Below are 21,331 nucleotides of genomic sequence, written 5' to 3'. Positions count from 1 at the left end.
GCAAGAAAGATATCAAATAGAGGCAGAATTTAAAAGGCTAACAGACAAAATTAGAGATCAACAAGATCTATTGAACAAAAGGGAATGTGCCTTCAAGGAAGTAGCTACCAAACTAAAAGCTCAACTAGAGGAAGGTGACAAGGTAAGGAAGCTATTCAAGGAAAAATATCAAAAGTTGCAGGATGAAGTGACATCATTAAGAAATGAAGTAAATGAAAGAAGCACAACAATCAAGAAACTCAGAGATAGATCCAATTACTATGAACGACTTGAAGCTATGATCCTCTCGCTAAAGGAAGATCTTGAAGAATCTAAGAAGAAAAATAAAGAACTACTCCAAGCTCATGAAAACAAGAAAATGAAGTTCTTGATCTAAGAAATCAGTTGGAAGAAGGAAGAAATGTTGAAGAAAACATGAAGAAGCAATATCTTGAAAAGGAAGAGCAACATCAGGGTGAGGTAAATATTCTAAAAGATAAATTAGAAGAAAAAGATAAGCTCTTACAATTTGAAGATAGTACTAAGATCTTGGATGATATTCATAGTAGTCAAAGATCTCCTGCTATCAAAGCTGGTCTTGGCTTTCATGAATCTGTTGAAGAAGAATCTAGTTCACAAAGTAAGACAAGGGAATCTAATGCAAAATCTTAAATGCTCAACAAGGAACCAAGGAAAGAAACTCTTCAAAGGAAATATTTTACTCCTTCGATGAATAATGTTGAATGTTATGTATGTCATAATCTTGGACACATTATAGCCAGATGCAGAAGTAGAAGGGTTCAAGACCATCACACAGAAAGAACATCACGTTCAAGGTACTTTAAGGGATATTGTTTTTCTTTCAATATGTTTGGTCACAAAGCTGTTGATTACTACAGAAGGAATATGAAACATATGAGATGTTATGCATGTAACAAGCTTGGACATATAGCAAAGGAATGCAAGAACAAGGTATGGGAACCACAACAAAAGGAGAGAACATCATCTTGCTTGAAGATATGGAAGAAGAAGGAACTTCAGTCAGAAAGATGTGGTACCGCACAATATACTCAGACACAGCACAACATAGACATAACAGACTCAGGTGGAGCTGAAAGTGTACAACTTTAGTGTCCTAAATATAATACGCAAGTTTCATAAAGGGAAGTCACGTATATACGCGCGTTAGACACTGCACAGTCGTGTATATGTCATTCTGAGGAAAAGTAGTAGGGACAAGTTCAGGAAAAGGGTCTGATATGATTCAGTGCATTATTTGCTCTGTTTAATAATAGTTACAAGCTGCTAATGATGTGTGGAAATTCCTTGAAATTTGTAAGGTGTTTAAAGTGTTTTGATCCTAACTTGATGATGATGATGTCGTGATACTTCTTGCTGATATATGCATGACCAGATCTGACAGTAAATAGATGGCACAGGTTCAGGGGGAGTTTATGTTTTGAATAATGCATTGTTGGCATTATGGTTAGTAGTCCTTGGTGATGATGCTTATATGGCTATGGTATGGGTATGAGTTATCTATGACAAATATCATATGATTCTTGGGGTTACATAGTTGATGTTCAAATCAGATTCGTGGTTGATTCTCTGATGATGCATATATGGTTATCTTCATGAGGATAAGGAGAATTATGATGTAGGTTTCCTATAATTCTTGACGCTCATGTGGATGAGGATTGTTGCTGTTGATGATATCAAGAAGTCTTTTCTTGAGCTCTAGATACATAGTGCTATATACAATATGCTGGATATATGGAGTGACATTGATGGAGATATGATGATGATGAGTTCTTACCTAGGTTGATTGATGACTGTCAGATAGAGGATATTCCCGTGTGATGTTACATGGATGGTCATGCAGATCTTGATGATGAGATGACTATGGTATTTTACACATATGATATAATGTGAATTATTTTTAAAAGGATGAGTTGAAAGCTATATGCAGACATACCTTGTTACAAGACATTTACAAGTTGCTAATCTGGAAGTGGTTGTACGCGAGTTTTATGAGGAATATCCGCATATATATGCTCGTTTCTATGGATATAGTTGCGTATATGGTGGTTTGATTTTAGGTGGAACAAGCGCAGAAGGAGAACATGGTTGTTGATCTGAATGATGATTGAGAGATGCTAGTGATGACTTTCATAAAATTATTTTAAATATTTCGTCTCTATGTCATGTATATCTTTTCTTATCAAGGTCATGTAACAGCCTATGTTGGTTTCCCCACTATGCCTAGGATGAATAATGTAATGTACATATTTGTCATATGTAAACTTCTGGTGTACCCCCACTTGGTTGGGTAGATGAGTCAATTCTGGTATACCCCCACTTGGTTGGGAGATGGATGTATGTATGAGTCTTTGGTATAGAGTCATGTTCTTCCTTGTAGAACATCCTTTTGCAGACCTTTCTTACAGCCAGGGGGAGCATGAACAACACGATTCAACAGAATAGAGCATGGACAGATTGGTACACCTTGGCATATACAAAGGGGGAGCTCATTTAGAGATTTTAGCAAGTACTCAAGGGGAGTATGGATAGCGGAATGTATATCAAGGAAGAGAATATCTTGGTTCACCCTTTGCCCTTGATGACAAAGGGGGAGAATGAATTTGAGGATCTTGGGGTTGCCATCAAGTCCAAAGGGGGAGATTGTTGGCATTATGACATAGGTTTGGTGCTATGATACAAGTGTTGTCGTTGATGGCAACTCACACAGATGATAGATCATATTGTAGCAGATCAGTAGCAAAGATTTGATGATCAGACCACAAAGAATGATGAAAGAAGAGTATATATGCAAGTTCAGAGTATATACGCAGGTTTGCTATATACCAAGTAGGGTATACACGCAGGTTATACACGCAACTTCTCTAATAATAAGGTGTGTATACACGTTGGATTGCCGATCAAAAGTCACATATGCGTATGCACGCACTTTCATGCACGGAAAAGCGCGTACATGTACGAAAGCTTATTTTTGGGTCCGTGGTATTTAGACCTATGGTTTTGGTCCTTAGTATTGTGTCGAAGTGTTGAAACCAGGTATTGGGTCCCTAGTATTATTTCTCAATGGTTTTGGACCATGGTATTGAGTAAGGCCTAAGACTATAAAAGGAAAAGAAGATCATTAGGAAAAGGCATGGAGAAAGTCTTGAATATCTGATGAAGTATGAGATCCAGTATGCAGGTTATGGGTTCATGATGCATTGATTGATCTGAGCTAAGGAGGAATCTCACCGGTTGATGGAGAAAAAGATCTAAGGATAGATCATGATCAAATGGTTTGGAATGAATCATCTTTATATGGTTTGATTATGGATAGACTAGATCTGAATTATTGACACATGTTTTATTGTACAGATGTTACGATCTGGGTATGACTGATGTCTGAAATAGCCGCAATGACATGATTGAATATTTATAGATCTATACGCAGGTCGGCATTGGTGAAAGCGCGTATATACGCGGGTTTGGTTCATCGTAGTAGCATATACATTATGAAGTATGATATTTGAAGTTGCAGTTGGGCCTCATTGTTATTGCAGAGTTCTGTTGTCTGCTCTGTGTTCTGGTGACTGTGTCGTTGACAGGGTTTCAGTGCTTCAGTGATTTAGAGATTGATGATGCTAATATTGATTGATTTTGTGCTTCATTGATATTGATGGGTCCAGTATCAAAATTGGATGAAACGTGGCCTTCAAATTATATTTTTGTGCTTCAGAAGTATCCAGTCTGAAAATGTATGAAATGTGATCCCTGGAGGATGAAAGGAGATTATAGGCAGGCACCTATGTACTAGTAAATGGATCGGCTAGTACAAGAGCTAAGGGGGTTGTAGCTCCCATCCACGAGAGTCTGGAAAATGAGAGAGGGTTGTAGCCCTCTGCAGGTTGTAGCCTGCGTAATGGTAAAGGACTGCACTAGTACATAATCATTGTAAAAATAAGTTTCTAATTGAAAGAAGATAGAGACATATTGCAGCAGGTGGTTTTCACCCACATTAGGTTTCCACCTTATATCATGGTGTTCATGTGTGCTTCTTGTGTGTGATGATTTGTTCTATTTTACTGTACTTTCTTACTATTGATATGGATAATGAAGTTCTGATGCACTAACTAAAGATCAACATTTAATGGATTAATTGAATCATAAGTATTCTGGATATACGCTAGTTGTATTAGACACAGTTGCGTATACACGCGGGTTCCATTAACTAAAGTGGCGTATATGAATCTTAATATGGAAATGGAAAATTTTTATTGATTTGATAATATTGATTCACCCCCCCCCTCTCAGTATTATTTCCAATAGATGGCTACCCCACATCCTCTCTCGCATCCTGCATCAATCTGTTAGCTTCCTGTGAGAGTTTCCACATGTCTCTGGAAGACTCTCTAGGAGCGGTGGTCTCCACTACTGGATCCTTTGCATGTGGTTGATCCACATCATTAGGAGGCTCCTCCTCCTTTGGAACTAAAAGTTCCTCATCACCCTGCAACTTGAGCTCCCTCTCAAGTGACACTCACACGACTCTCTGCTTGTCGAACTTCAGATCCCTGCACACTACAGTCCTCTGACTAGCAGGCAGAAACACACGATAGTTATGGGGTGTATCTGTGTACCCCACAAGTATCCCCAACTCAGCTATTGGGTCTAGCTTCTTCCCAACATCTTTGGTCACATGATAAAAAACTGGTGATCCAAACATACGGAGGCGACTCAGATCTGGTCGCTTCCCCAAAAAAGCCTCCATAGGTGTATTCATCCCAAAAATATGACGAGGACTTATGTTCTAAAGGTACACTGTTGTATTGCATGCCTCAGCCCACAGATGAAGTGGAAGGCCTTGGTCATGTAACATCACTCGAGCTACTCCCGCAATATATCTATTCTTCCTTTCGGCCACCCCATTCTATTGTGGGTTATGAGGTGCCGCCAATTCCCATTTAATTCCTTTTGTAGCACAAAAGTCTTTAAACTGCTGGGAAATATACTCTCCACCATTGTTTCTATGCAAGGCTTTTACTTTCTTCCCAGATTCTTTCTCTGTCGAGGCTTTAAACTCAAAAAACCTCAAGAAGGTTTGATCCTTCTTTTGCATAAAGTAGATCCAGCATCTACGAGAAAAATCATCAATGAAAATAACATAGTACCTTTGTTTAACAGTGGAGGCTGTAGAGAATGGTCCACATACATCTGAGTGAACTCGCTCCAAGATTGCTCTAGCTCCACTATCCCGATCCTGAAAGGAAGCTTTCACATAATTACCTAGGGTGCATCCTTTGCATGTGTCTGTTTGCTCCAGTTTTCCCTTGGGTAAGCTAGTAGAAATTTGCTTCATGATCTTCAAGGCCCCGTGATGCAAGTGATCCGGTCTCCTATGCCATAGCTTGCCAACATCTTGGCTTTGTACTACCTCTACTTTGGAACTCAGTGCATCACAGTCATCTACCTCCAGCTTGTAGAGATTCTTTAATCGAATCCCTATTTGCTTGGCCTATCCAGTGCCGATATGCCTCATGAACACTTGTCCTTTACTAAATACTACATCATAGCCTTTATCTTCTAGCATAGCAACAGATAGAATATTCTTTTTCAAACTTGGTACATATTTAATAGTAGATAGGGTGAGAGGAGCACCATGCTCCCTCTAAAACACAACTGTACCTTCACCTGAGACACAGTACTTTCCATCATCACCCATCTCGATCCACATCTAGAGATCCTTCTCCTCCAATGTACTGAAATGATTCTTGTCACCTGACATGTGAAAAGAAGCTCCACTGTCTAGGTACCAAACACATCCCACCATGGATGAAACCATGCATGCAATAAGCAAGAAATACAACTCAAATTGTGAAGCTAGATCATCACCATCAGATCCCTTGGAGGAACCTTTCTTGGATTTATTCTATGGACAATTCATAGCATAATGGCCCACTTCATGACAGTGAAAGCATCACACCTTTGAATTGTCAACCCTCTTCCCACCATGAGAAGATTTGGATTGGGATGTCTTCCCTTTCCCTTTCTTACCTTTACTCGCTAAAGCTAGATTTTCTTCATCATCTTGTTTTGATGAAGATCCATACCTGGTGCTCCACCTTATCTCCTCCTGCATTAGGTCCAACCAAAGTCGTTCCGAATTTGGCAGTTTCTCTCTTCCATTAACTGAGTCTTGGTAGCTATGCCATATCTTTAGAAGACCGAGTAGTGCTAGACTCACCATGTCATCATCAGTAGTCACAACCCCTACACTTGCAAGTTCATCCCTGTAGGTGGTGAGCTTGTTTAGGAACGTAGAGATTGTGTCACCCTTTTCGCACTTGATCTTGCGAAGTTTGTCCTTCAGCACCATATTTCTCTGATCGTTGTTATTCTGATAAAGATATTTCAATGTTCTCCACATCGAAAATGGAGTCTCTTTCCTATGGAGGCTCGAGAAAATGTGATCTCAAACTCCCTCCAGGAGGATTCTCCTTGCTCTAGCCACAAACTTTTTCCATTCCTCCAATTGAGTAGCATCAGTCAGCTTCTAGAATTCTTGATCAATGAATTCCTTTAGGTTGTTATCTTCTAATACTTCCTCCATGCAATCCTTCCAGGCTATATAATTCGAACTTCCAACAAGGGCATATTCGAGTCTTAAACCACTGAATGCCATCGATGAAATAGATGTGATAAGACCCAATTCAATATCCAAAAACCAAACTTTGAAATTATCTTGCTTGTAGATTTTTCTTCCTTGATCACCTTTGCTCCAATACCATGTAGAAATTTCCCACTGTAGATCACCTAGTAATGCAATGTACGAAAGCAAAACACTTAATCTACTTCTACAAACAATTGAGCGGAAGCTTAATCGAACATGAGCAACATGAAGCATGAACATATATAACTGAGAATGAGAAGTAATCAACCATAACATAGAAGATATATCACTAGGGAAAGCACCAGCTTAAAACCCCAACTCTGTATTGTCATACAAGTGGAAATATTGTTCAAGTTACAAAAATAATTAGCTCTCAAGCTATCTTGATCTCTCTGCAATAAAACAATACAACTCACAAAATCAATAGACATAGAATATATCTTCCTCAAGCCCTCCAAGCCTCCTATTTCCTTACATAGTTTTGGTTGGGGTCTAATGATATCACATGTGTGAATTGGCCTCATCACACTCACTGTAGCCTCAGGTCCAATTGCGCAATCCATAAGGAACAATATTCCTTCTGCATGCAAGGAATATTCACCAAGGAATATCCTAGCAACTAATAGTACATTGTCCGTCCATATGATCTCAACTGGGTCTCTGACTGAACTGACATGCATGAGTTATCCATGAGTGAATACTTAGTTATCTGAAATACAATAGTTACATGCATGCAAGCATTAACTAACTGAACTCTCATTAATTTAACAAACTACTAAACTAATCTAACTGGACTTGACTAAGTTAAACTAAGTCAACTGATTACAACTTAATATTACAACTCATCCTTATCTCTTTAACTCGAGGTTAAATTCCTCAATTAATGGAGAAACTGTTGCATGTCCTCACGTAGAATTAAAGTTTGATTTTCCTTAACTAATTAACTAAAGATGAATTAATTAATTAATTTCCAAACTACTGTTGATATCAAATTCGAATTTTACTTCCTATGTTTAGTCCAAGGAATGACTAAAATAAGAAGGGATCCTAAAATGCTATTTTTAGAAAAGTTATTTTTAGCACTTTCACTTTTCACCCATTGTAGCTAAGACCTCCAATGGTTGAATCGCTATTTATAGCCCAACTATTTATAGCAGTGCTATTTTTAGCATCTTCTATTTTTAGCATTTCTTGTCGCACACTTTTCAACACACTATCGCGACGGGTCCACATACTTTATCGCAATCAGAGGATTTAGTGTGGCAAGGCCTTAACCACTTGTGGTATATAATCTCGACATGTCGATGCGATATGAGGTGCCGGACCTGATAGGATCCCAAAACTCTTATGCATATATTTTCAAGTCTGTTTTCTGGACCAGATAGTGTATTTTCCTATACTTAGCCTTGTTGCCTTTTCTGCTTCCCGATAGTGTTAAGCCTATGTATATGGGCTTTCTGTCTGCTGATAGTGTAAGAACATGCATTTGTGGGTTTTACGGGCCTGATAGCATAAATGTATATATATATATATAAGTCTGCACCTCTGATAGTATTAAAAAACACATATGTATGATATATGCTCCTCCACTTGTATCTGCATGCATATAATTCTTTTGTGGCCCGATAGCTCCCGACAATATAAATGCACCCATTGCTCCTCTGATAGCTTTTTCTACTTCCTTATAGCTCTACTTGTTCCTCTATTTCTCCGATGGTTTTCTGCATCCTTTGTTAGCTTTTTTTGCTCTTGTACTTTGCAATATATGGTCCTCGAACGCTGTTTAAATGCATGCACACACACACACACACACACACACACACACACACACACACACACACATATACATTTGGGTTCTGCTCCTCTTGGTTCCTCTTGGCTCCATTTGCTCCTCGAATATTTCCATATTGACATCAATGAAAATCCATGTACAAAAATCTCCCCCTTTGTTATTGATGGCAATATTCTTCTGCTCTCCCCCTTTGACATCAACGGCAAAGGAATGCATACGGACTCCCCCTGTCTTGCTACATCTTTATGAATGAACTTGAGTGATGATAAAGAAATAGCCCCCATCTTTTGACGCAGATGTTCAAATGCTTCTCGAGGAAGAGGTTTTGTGAAAATATCAGCTATCTGCTCCTTAGTATTGATATATTCTAGGACACTGTTTTGTTTAGCTACTTGCTCACAGAGGAAATGATACTTGATTGGTATGTGTTTGGTTCTTGAGTGAATCACTAAATTTTTGCTGAGACTAATTTTGTTGTCACAATATACGGTAATTGGTTGATCTGTACATATGTCGACATCTTTTAGAGCTTTCTTCATCCATAGTATCTGAGTACAACAGTCTGCTGCAACAATATACTTGGCTTTGGCTGTGGATAATGATATGGATGGCTATTTTTTGCTGAGCCAGGATACTAAATAGTTTCCTATGAAGAACACATTTCCAATAGCACTTTTTCGATCATCTATACTTCCAGCCCAATCAGCATCGGTGTATGCAGTTACACTCAGTGTTGAGCTCTTTGGGTATGAAAGATTGAAACCAGAAGTTCCTTTCAGATATCTGAGAATTCTTTTTACAACTAATAAATGGGATTGTTTGGGAGCAGATTGAAATCTTCCCACCATTCCTATTCCCATTATGTTTGGTCTTGTAGCTGTTAATTATAGAAGGGCTCCAATCATTGACCTGTAATGAGTTGCATCTACTAGAGGGGAGTCACCATCATTGCTCAGTTTTCATTTTGTGGTCATAGGTGTGCTCATGGGTGCACAATCCTCCATTCCATGTTTTTTGAGCATGTATTTTAGATATTTGGTTTGAGATATACATAATCCTACTCTGGTTTGAGATACTTGAAGTCCAAGGAAGTGAGACAGCTCTCTTATCATTGACATCTCAAACTCTTTTGACATATTTTGAGAAAATTGATGGCTCATTTCATCATTATTACTAGCAAAAATCAGATCATCGACATAAACAACAATAACTAGTAACTTACCTTCATTTGCCTTTATGTATAGATTACTTCCAGCCACTCCCTTTTTGAAGCCTTATCATTGTAGATAGTGATCCAATCTCGCATACCAAGCTCTAGGAGCTTGTTTCAACCCATAATATGCCTTTTTCAACTTATAGACTAAGTCCTTTCTTGATGTTAGATCAAACCCTTCTGGCTGCTCCATGTAGACTTCCTCCTTGAGTTCCCCATTTTTTATTGTTGATTTCATGTCCATTTGATAGATTTTGAATTCTTTTGAGTAAGCAAATGCTAATAACATCCTGATAGCTTCCATAAGGGCCACTGGTGAAAATTTATCTTCAAAGTCAATTCCTTCAATTTGCGAATAGCCTTTGCAGACAAGCCTTGCCTTGTTTCTAATAACCTGTCCTTCCTCATTCATTTTGTTTTTGAACAGCCATTTGATTCCTATTATGTTTTTGTCCTTTGGACAAGGTACCAGCTCCCATCTCTTGTGCTTCTCAATTTGGGACATTTCTTCTTCCATGGCTTCTAACCAGTGAGGATCCTTACTTGCTTCTGCAAATCCTTCTGGTTCTATCATAGATAGAAGGGAAATGAATTTTTTCTTCGGTGTAAGTGTTACCCTTCTTCAGGTCTGCACACCTTCATCTCTGTCACCAATAATCTGCTCTTCTGGATGATATCTTTGGACATACTTCATCTTTGAAGGGGTATGAGGTGGTTCTCTATCCTGTTCTTCTTCTTCCTCATCTATTTCTTCTTCTTTAGGTTCTTCCTCTTCAATGAGAAAGTCATCTTCATGTTCTTCAATTTCCTTTTCTGGAAGATCTTCATCAACGTTTACATCAATGCTTTCCACTATTTTCTTTAGTCAATAATTGTAGCACTTGTAACCCTTGCTCCATGTAGAGTATCCAAGAAATATCCCTTCATCAACCCGAGAATCAAACTTTCCTGGTGGGCCATCATTGATTTTTACGAAACACTTGCTTCCAAAGATCTTGAAGTACTTCACTGAAGCAGGTCTTCATTTCCATAACTCATAAGGAGTTTTTTCACAATTTGGTCTCAATTGAGTTCAATTTAAAGTATATACAACTGTCCCTACTCCTTCTCTCCAAAATATAGGTTGCAAGTCTGCTGCTAATAACATTGTTCTTGCCATTTCTTGGACTGTTCGGTTTCTTCTTTCAACTACCCCATTTTGCTGAGGTGCTCTCGTAGCAGAGAATTCCCTTTTAATTCCATGAATATTACAAAACTCGCTAAACTAGTTTGATGTCAATTCTCCCCCTTTGTCTATTCTAAGGCACTTAATTTTTGAATCTTTTTCATTTTCTACAAGGGCTTTTAGATTCTTAAAACACTCAAATGTTTCAGATTTATACTTTATAAAATATATCCACATCATTCTGGTATAATGATCAACAAATAACATAATACCTTTCTCCTTTGAGTGCTTGATTTATAGTTGGCCCACACACATTAGCATGCATGATCTCCAAGGGCTTCGATGTAGAGAGTTCCTTTGTCTTGTGGCTGGTTCTGGTTTTCTTTCCATGTTGACATGGACCACATACTGCTTGATTTGGTTTGAACATCCTTGGGATGTCTCATGCAGCTTTGATCTTGCTAATATTGATCAGATTTTTGAAGCTTGTATGTCCAAATCGCTTGTGCCACAACCAAATTTCATCTGTCTGACTCAGGTAGCATTTATTTTCTTCAATCTTGTTCAGAATGTAAATGTTGTCTGATTTTCTCACCCCTTTTGCCACAAGTTCCCCTGAGGTAGAGTTCCTTATTTCACAGTCTTTCGTGTTGAAGACAACCTTATGTCCTTGATCACAGATTTGGCTGACACTCAGGAGGTTGTGTTTGAGTCCGTCAACTAGAAGATAATCTTGAGATTTTCCTTTTCCATTGATTAGAGTAACAGTTCCTTTTCCTAAAATTCTTCCAGATCCGCTTCCAAAGGACACATTCCCTTCCTTTTTGCTCAGTGAGACAAACTTCCTTTTGTCTCCTGTCATGTGTCTGGAGCACCCACTATCCACAAACCAATGGTTTCCATTATTTTATGCATATAGAACCAGGCCACATTTATCCATGCTGGAGTTCTTACTACTCATCTTTCTTCCTTTGAGTGGGCAGTCTTGTTCATAGTGTCCATTATTGTAGGAGAAAGAGAAAGTCAGATCAAATTTGGTTAAGGGGTCAAATGAATTGAATGTTTTGATTTTTCCCTACCTTTTGGGGGCATATGAATTGATTATTCAGTACTTTAGCTTTGGCATTTCACTTCTGCATTTCATGCAATGTCTGGCTTGATGACCAAAGTTTTTACAGTGAAAACAGTGTCCAAGAAAGATGGTTTTGTACCTGTTTAAGCAGCCACAGTTTGAGACGATTTCCTTCCTGGGAATTACTCCTCCCTCATTCTTTGGATTTGAGATGGGCCCTTGGTGGAGTACAAGTTTGTATTTGTTGTAGTGTCCATGATTCAACTCTACGTTATTCTTTGGAATAATTCTCTCTTCATTCTTTGGATCTAGGATGCACTTTTGATAACACACTTTTTCTTCTTTCGTATTGTAGGAAAGTGCATTGGCATAGATTTTTGCACTATTATTTTTGCTTGAGGATTCTCCTTTGAAACCTATTCCATACTTGTCATTTTGAGATTTTTGATTTTTCAGAATAATCTCAAGTATTTGAGAGCTTTTACAGCCCTTTTTAATTTGCTCCAACTCCTTTCTTAGAGACATTATTTCAGCCTCACATTCTTCACAAGTCTCTTCTTTTTCTTTAAGCTTTGCTTCCAAGAGATCTTCTCTCCTTCTTGTTTCCTCATTTTCCACTTTGAGACAAATGATTTGTTCTGTAGTTTCTCATTTTCTTTAATGGCACTTATTAACAGTTCATCTACATTTCCTTCCAGCCCTGAGTCATCATCATCTTCAAGTGCCATGAATAATGTTTCTTGGCTTTCAATATGGACACTTTCCTCATTTGATTTATTTTTGATGACCATAAACTCATCCTTATTACATTCATCTTGCTTAGAGAAGAATTTCTTCTTATTGAACACTTTCTTTTGACTTTGAGACCTTGAATGTTGCATCTTTGGATCTTGGGCCAACTTTCCTCATTTCATAGGTAGGGAGAACTCTGTGGAGTTCATTCATTTTGAGGGTATCTAGATCCTTTGTTTCTTCTATAGTGCTTATTTTGGAGTCAAATCTATCTGGAAGAGATCTTAATACCTTTTGAACAATGGTGCTTTCTTCAATTTCTTCGTCCAATCATTTCAAGAAGTTTACCACTTCAAGTACTCGGAGGAGCTATGCTGCAATATCTTCTTCATCTTCCATCCACAGACTTTCAAATTGTCTTCTATGAGTTTGAAGCTTTTCCTTCTTGACTTTTGAGTCTCCATCATATAAGCCAATTAACTTCTCCCACATTTATTTGGCAGAGGTACAGTGCATGACTTTTGTAAACTTGGACTCAGTGATTCCACTCATGATGGAGTTCAAGGCTTTTGCATTTGCGATGTATCCTTTCCTCTCATCTAGATCTATTGGAAGAGTGGTAGTCATTTAGTATTCATTTTGAACAAAATGCCAGACTTCAGGTCCAAGGGACATTAAGTAGTAGGTCACTCTTTTTTTCCAGAAACCAAAGTTAGTGCCATCAAACAGAGGAGGTCTTCCTGATGCTTCGTGATTTCTCATCATGGATGTGGATCCTTCTTCAAGTTGTTAGGCTAGTATGAAGAAGCCTGCTATAATTCCAATTTTTGGAAATATTGGGGGGGGGGGGGGTGAATAAGTATTTCTTCTTAATTATTCTAGTTATTTCCAAAAGTATCCATATATATATATATATATATATATATATATATATATATAGAAGACAGAAATCAACAGCTGGAATTAATGCTTTTATTAAACACAACACAATGCAATGAAATAAATACAATATGAGAATATATCTAATTATGATTAGTTGCCAAGCTCCAACTTGGACTTCAGTGAGGCTCCAACCTCCATAGCACTAACTCTATTTTGCAGTGGTTCTACACTTAGGAGCACCTACCCCTAATGAGTTCGGTCCTATTCATTTTTGAGGCTCCAACCCAACCTTGGTATAAATTGGTATGCTGTTAATCTCTCTTCAGCTAAGGTTCTCCTTCACTCCTACTCTCCTGCATCTGTTGCCTCTGTTGCTTCTGCTACCTCTACTACCTCTGCTACCCCTACTGCTTCTGCTACCTCTACTACCTCTGCTGCTTCTGCTACCTCTACTACCTCTGCTGCTTCTGCTACCTCAGATTCTAGTTTTTCACCACAACAATAACAACCACAGTTCTATGTTTCTATTGTTTTATTCATTCCCATGACTCTATCCATTCATTTCCTCTTACACTGCCTCTTAGGCTTCCTCCTCGGTTGCTACGACTTCCTCTATGCTATGCATGTTTAATGACTTTCTGGGGACACAGAAATTCATTATATAGGTCCAAATGATCCATGGAGAACACATCTTCCTGGTTTACCGTAATAGTGTTGCTTTAGGCAATGATTATGGGTATACACAGAGTTCTTTCAGTTAAATAGAAATGTTTTGTCCCAGTCGCAATCATAATTGCCATGATTCACCACTTTCAACTGACATTCAGCCTTCTGAACCATCGAAACAACCATCGTAAGCCTTTCGGCTTAAAACACCCCGTGCAAGCCAAAAATTCCATTATATAGAGAATATGAGAAAAACAGTCAAACAGACTAAAAGGCGGCTTGGGGAAATATTACAATCGCACATATTCCTGTATTAGGTCTGGTCCATATCACAATCGACACTTTAGACTTCCAGAGGTCATTTATACATTAAGACCATGGCATCATCGATGGCCAACGACGGATCCTCCACTGGACATGATATTATATTAAGCCATGTTATAATGTTTAATCGGGTCCACATGCTTTATCATAATCAACGCTTGTAGTCAGACAACCCTTTGCGTAGCATTGCAATGGGAAGATGTGATATGGTATTAAACCATAGTTAATATGCTCGTTGGGTCCGTAGCCTTATCGTAATTGGTGCTTTCATGTGGCAAGGGTTTATGATTTGCGATATAGCGATGGACGCGATAATGCATTAAGTCATATTACACTGTCATGGCAGGTCCACATACTTTATAACAATCAGAGGTTTTAGTGTTCCAGGACCTTAACCACTTGCGATATATAATCCTGACGTGTCAATGCGATATGAGGTGTCGGACCCGATAGGATCCCAAAACTCCTGTGCACATATTTGCAAGTGCATTTTCTAGACCTGATGGTGTAAAAACATGCATTCATGGGTTTTACAGGGCTGATAGCATAAATGTGTGTGTGTGTGTATATATATATATATATATATATATATATATATATATATATATATATATATATATATATATATATATATATATATATATAGATATATAGATATAAGTTTGTGCCTCCGATAGTATTAAAAAACACATATGTATGATATATGCTCCTCTGCCTATATCTGCATGCATATAACTCTTTTGTGGCCCGATAGCTCCTAATAATATAAATTCACCCATTGCTACTCTGATAGATCTGGCTGCTTCCTTATAGCTCTGCCTTTTACTCTATTGCTCCGATGGCTATCTGTGTCCTCTGTTAGCTCTGTTTGCTCCTCTACTTTGGCATATATGGTCCCAGAACATTGTTTAAATGGATGCATATATATATAGATGAGTTCTGCTCCTCTTGGCTCCATTTGCTCCTTGAATATTGCCATATTGACATCAATGACAATCTGTGTCCAACAATAAGAATGAGTTTTGTTTTCAGCCAACACTGAGTTAACTCAGAGCGCTGAAGCTCTTGGGTTAGAGCCTAACCCTAGCAGTTAAGGCTCCTCTTTACTGTACATGTATACTGACGTAGACAACATTTTTCTATCTAAGTGATCCCACCACCAAATCTAAATCTAAATCCATGCAGAATAATAACTAGCCTAAACTCAAATAACTAAACAAAGTTAAATAAAAAAGAGAGAGCCCTCCCTGAGATTAGGAAGGCTAGATTCTAATCTCCAAAGATGGTTTATGGTTACCACTAATCGTTTCTTTCTCCAACACTCTAGAGAAATATTGGAGTGATAACACCACCCAAATTTTTGTCTTGGTCATCCTGAACCTCGTCTAATATACTTGTTGCTACCTCAAGATATTTTTCCTTTACAAATCTTGAGAGCATTACTATTGAAACTTTCTTATTTTCTTGATCTTCTTGCATTTTTTGTCCTTTCCTATACCTGATGTTAGGGTTTTCATGAATGGAGGATTCCATATTGTACCTGTAGTCCCAATCTATGTTCCCATAGTTATGGAATTTGTAACATTCATACGACGTAAATTTCCTACTGTCAAAGTTGTGGTGAAACTTGTTTTGTGATCCTGCAAAACTTCTTTTATGGTTTTGATTCTATTGATAATATCTTTGATAATTGTACCTATTATAAGTTTGAAAATCTCTAGCCATATGTCCAAATTTATCTCATGAGAAATAATAACCATTAAACAAATTTGTGTATCTGAATGAATTATCTTGGCTAAATGGTCTTCTATATTCATTCTTTCTTGGAGCAGGAACTATCTCTTCATTACTTCTTGGGGTTGTGTCATTTTTAATTTTATTTTGTATTTCAGTTTTATTTGGCCTTTGACTATTCATCAACTCATCCAATTCTCTAGAGCTACTTCCAAGGTTTTACTCGACATTCCACCTTTTTGCTTCTTTTCGTAGAGAGACTATTTCAGCTTCTAGTTCTTACCTTGCCTTATTGCTTTCTTTTAACTTATTCCTGAGTGATTCTTCAATTCATTTGACTTCTTCTAATTTTACCATGAGACTAATGATTTCTTCTTCATTCCTTTTGTCGAGGTTGTTGGCATGTTCTTTTACTTACTTCAATTCAGCTCCCAAAGAATTAACATTTTTCCTTTCTATTTTGAGTTCTTTTATAACTCTGACAACTTCATTTTGAGATTCCACATTAGGGATTTCTTCATCTTCTTATTCATTAGGTTCTTTTTTATTTTTGTGCTTAGCCATAAATAGTACTATTTCTTTGCTGTCTTCATCACTATCACACTCTTCTTCGAATGACGAGCTATCTTCCTTGGAGAAGAAGCTTTTCTTAAATCCTTTTCTCTTGTTGAAATTTCGTTGACCCTTCTTTCCTTTTGTATATGTTTCATTCTTATGAGGACACTTAGCTGCAAAATTACCAATCTCACCACATTTGAAACATTCTAATATAATTTTTCCTTTGTACTTACATTTTTCTCTCTTCATCTTCCTTGTAAAGTAGGAAAATTCTTCATCTGAAAATTCCTCTTCTTCTTCCTCTTCATTGCAATTAAAGATATTGGTTTAGATACATGTTTTTCGTTACCAATCTTCTTTGGTGTTGTGAATGTTGTTTCTATATTAGATGAACCATATTCTTATTTATTTTTCATCGCATAAGATGTAAGTATCCCATGTAGTTTGTCCATACTTAGGTTGCTTAAATATGATCTATCTTCTAAGGCAAAAACCTTAGGATTAAACATTGTTGGAAGAGTTACCCAGACTTTCCAAATAATTACCTTTTTGTCAAATAGTTCTCCTAATCCTTCCAAGGCATTTGTTAGTTCATCTACACGTTGAAATTAAGTTGCAATGTTATCATCTTATTTCATCCTTAGTTTTTCAAACTGATATCTGTAAATTTTAAGTTTTGCTTCCTTAACCTTCAAGTCTCCTTCATATATGTTTTGAAGCTTGTCCCATAATTACTTAGCTTTTTTACAACCCAATACTTTAACATAAAATTTTTTAGTAATTCCACTTATAATAATATCCTTTGCTTTGGCATCATTGCTGATATTTTTCTTACCTTGTTCATTTGTTGTTTCTTTATAGCCTTGTTCAACTATCTCCCGAACTTCATATCCATGCACAAGTAAATGAACCTGCATCCTACCGCTCCATAGTGCATAGTTATCTCCATTAAATAGAGGAACTCTATTCTTGGTGTACTCCATGATCTCCTTCTAGTTATTAAACTTCTACCAAAGGAACCTTGCTCTGATACCAATTATTGGAAATACTGGGGGGGGTGAATATAATATTTCTTAACAATTAGCACTTTATTTAATATTTCCATATCATTAGTTAATCTTCAGTTATTATTGTTATTTAGTAAAAGTAGTAAACAAAAATACAAAAGATAGAGAAAATAGGTGTTAGTTCCTAAATCTACCTCAGGCTGAAGAAAGACAGGTCTAGGGAAACACCAAACCATGCTTAACCTGGTAGCTAGCCCTACCAGGTCGGTAGAGGGCTCTCTCCTTGTCAATCTCAACTAGAATATGACAACTAGGGCTTGAGATGACTAAAATGAATGTTGATTTTAGGCTAGGTATAGTAGCTCTAGGGTTTGGTTTTGTTTTTTAGATTTTGGTTGCTGGATCAATTAGAGAAGGCAGATTGGATTCAGGAAAACAACTCAGGGATACAGTCATGTTCTGTGGGGCAGGGTAGATAAGAGCTTATGTACTAGCAAAGGATTGAGATGGTAGAGTAGATATCTAAGGAGCTGAAGAGGGCATAAGAAAACTATGAATCCTCTTCAAACAGTGAAAACATTGAAAACCAAATGCATTCCCAAGACAGAGCACTGCAAATGAGTGTATTTTATCTATTCACCTTGAATCATTTAGTTTAGAAGAAAGAGAGAGATTTGGATACATATAAAACATCAGAGAAAATTCATTACAAAGAAGAAATAATACGTAAACTCACTATCACAAGAATCCCACAAAATAGCTATGAAACATGGATTTATTCCTTGCCAATTGCTGATACAAAATGTTCAGTGAGTCCAACACTTCTACCAAAGTCCAACCTTTCCAAATGAGGAAGAAAATACATAATATAGAAATGAAAACCACCTATGCTAGCCATCAAGGGTCGAATCCAAGAAATAAGGGGTTGTTTCAACCATATCTAAACTAGGAACAGGAATATAGGCAGTGGAATAGCTTGCCTCTAAAACCATGGAAACTGTTTCATTCAATTTCAAAACCACCTTTGACTTGATGTATCTACCCTATTAAGTGTTTTACATCCATAATTACATCATATTACATCATTTACCATGATAATTTCACCAAGAGAGCAAGAAAAAGTCAAATGCAGAGAAAACTAGGTGAAATCTAGAAAAACAGGCAAAACTGGCAAAATTCCTCCTATGCGCAACACTTTTTCTCGGCTGCATTTTTACTGAAGTCCAAATCAGGTGCAAGATAGCTCGTTGGAAATCTTGGTGAATTTAATTTCTGGAAAAACTTGAATTTCTAGATTTGGAGTCCATTTGCCCCTCCAAAAATGGAATCTCCCAAGACTGCTTCCTGTGTGGCAAAAAAGTGGCAGAGAGGGCACTTTTTGGGTATTTTTTGCCCTTTTGGAGACCTAGAACTTGTTCAAAATTCTCAGCCATTTCTTAGAATCCATATGTTTCCATGTTGATTCAAAAAATATAAACTTTTTTGCAAGAAAGTGTCCCCAACAAAAGCGCAGTGCCACCGACTGAAAAAGCCTCTTTTTTACATTAAAAATTTCAAAAATGACAAAAATTGCTCCAAATTCCTTGAAATTTGGTGTGAATGATCCTTGTTAGGTGCTTTGATGGGCCAATGATGCTTCAGCCAAGATCTTGAGTTCGTCTTTCTCTTTCTTGTTCCTCAAAACTCGTCTTAGCTTGGCCTTTAGCCTCTTTGTCCTTGGATTACAAATCTTTTTCCTTGATGATCAAATCTTTGACACTCCTTGGATTTTGAGCATCCAAGTCCATGACACTCACCTCTTTTGCCACCTCATTGTACACAAGGACAAAATCTCCATAATCACTATCCATTGGCTATTTTGACTAAAAATGCTAGTGAGGAAAGAAAGGTAGTGTGGGTGAATGATGAGTATGAAGAGATTTTCAAAAAGAAAGCGAATGAGTGGGATGAGACAAGGATATGAGCAAGATTTGATGTGATGTAGGGTTTGAGGGAATAGGGTATGAAGGGGATGACTAGGGTTTTAAGAAGTGATAATATAGGGTTAGGGTATAGGGTTATGTATGTAAGTAGAGTTTTAGGGAAATGTATATCAGGGAATGAGAATGGGAATGGGAATGTGTGTAGGGGTATATATGGAGGGTAGGGTTTTAATGTAGGGTTTGAGAATTGGGAAAATCGATGAAGGGAATGAGGTTTTAGGGAGTAGTGAATGAAGGAAATAAAAAAACAATAAATAAGTGAACTTTCAAAATCTATGAGATAGTTTTGCGGAAAACTAGGGTTTAGTTTTTTAGAGATGAAAATCACAAAAGCTGATTAAAAAACCCTTTTTTAATTAGACGGAGGGCTTTACTTACTTCACAAGAGGCCAATTTAGCAATTTGAGGCAAATTAGAATGATTTGGATCAGTTTGGAGGTCACTAGCTAGGTGTGTAGCACCCTCTCTCAGGTGCACAACGCCTTTTCTATGTGCAGCGCCAGTGTGTTTTTACACTGGAAACCTGCCACAGGTGCGCAACGCCTTTTCTATGCGCAGTGCCAACTGCCAGGTGCGTAATGCCCTTTTGCAGACTAATTTTGGAGGCCTTCTCGGTGTCTAAATTGGGCATGTGATAGCTTGTTAGAAATATTATTGAGTCTACTTTCCATCATAACTTGAATTTTTCAATTTGGAGGTCATTTTCCCTGTCAAATGTCCAATCACCCAAGATTGGTCAAAATGTGCAAAATGAGGTTGCCTAAATGCAGGGTGCTGTTGTAGAGCTCATGATAGCTCATTGGAAAGCTCCTTGTGTCTAGTTATCATTTGACTCATCAAGCAATTCATTTGGCCAACCCGGCTAGGATAAATATTGATTTTAGCAAGGTCACTCCAGAGGTGCAGCAATCCTCCTGAGGCAACTGTATTTTTGACATTTCTCTAAAGCCATGACACCTGTGTAAAAAGTGAAGGAGGTTTTTCTTCCCTAGCCTATTGTGGACAAAAGCATCTCTCACTATTTCAAAATTAATTTTTCTTTGCTGAGAAACATCATTTGAGTAAAACCTATGGTGGTGTGTGGAACATGGGATTTTTTTAAATGAAGTGAAATGAAGGGGATAAGGGGCTTCTAAATTCTTGAGAAAATTTTTGGAAGTAGGGAGGGATGTTAGGAAATAGGAGAAAGTGGAATTTAAAATATTGAGTGAGGGGAAGGGGTCCAAAATGGAAAAACACAAGCCTAGCCTATAAAATTGTCAAATTGTAGCAAGATACTAGGGTTTGTGGGAAAATGAGGAATTTGAGGGTTATCAATGATGGGAAGTGTTTAATAAGGTAAACTAACGATAGGGGAAGGTGTATGAGCATCAGGATGCAAGCCTTGTTGATGATTTGACCATACAAGAGAAATTACCTTCAAAACCCTAGGAGAGGGAAATGAGTCTCACCCAAGCACAACTGGAGCACGAACAAGGTGTAAAATAACCCATTGGAACTTGAAATGATGATGAAAACTCTCTGAATGATGGTACACTCA

Source organism: Pinus tabuliformis, chromosome 3_2 (assembly GCF_031772625.1).
Source record: "Pinus tabuliformis cultivar Carrire ecotype Pingquan chromosome 3_2, CPIR1, whole genome shotgun sequence".
Classification (NCBI taxonomy): Eukaryota; Viridiplantae; Streptophyta; class Pinopsida; order Pinales; family Pinaceae; genus Pinus; species Pinus tabuliformis.
Note: the sequence above shows the minus strand (reverse complement) of the source record.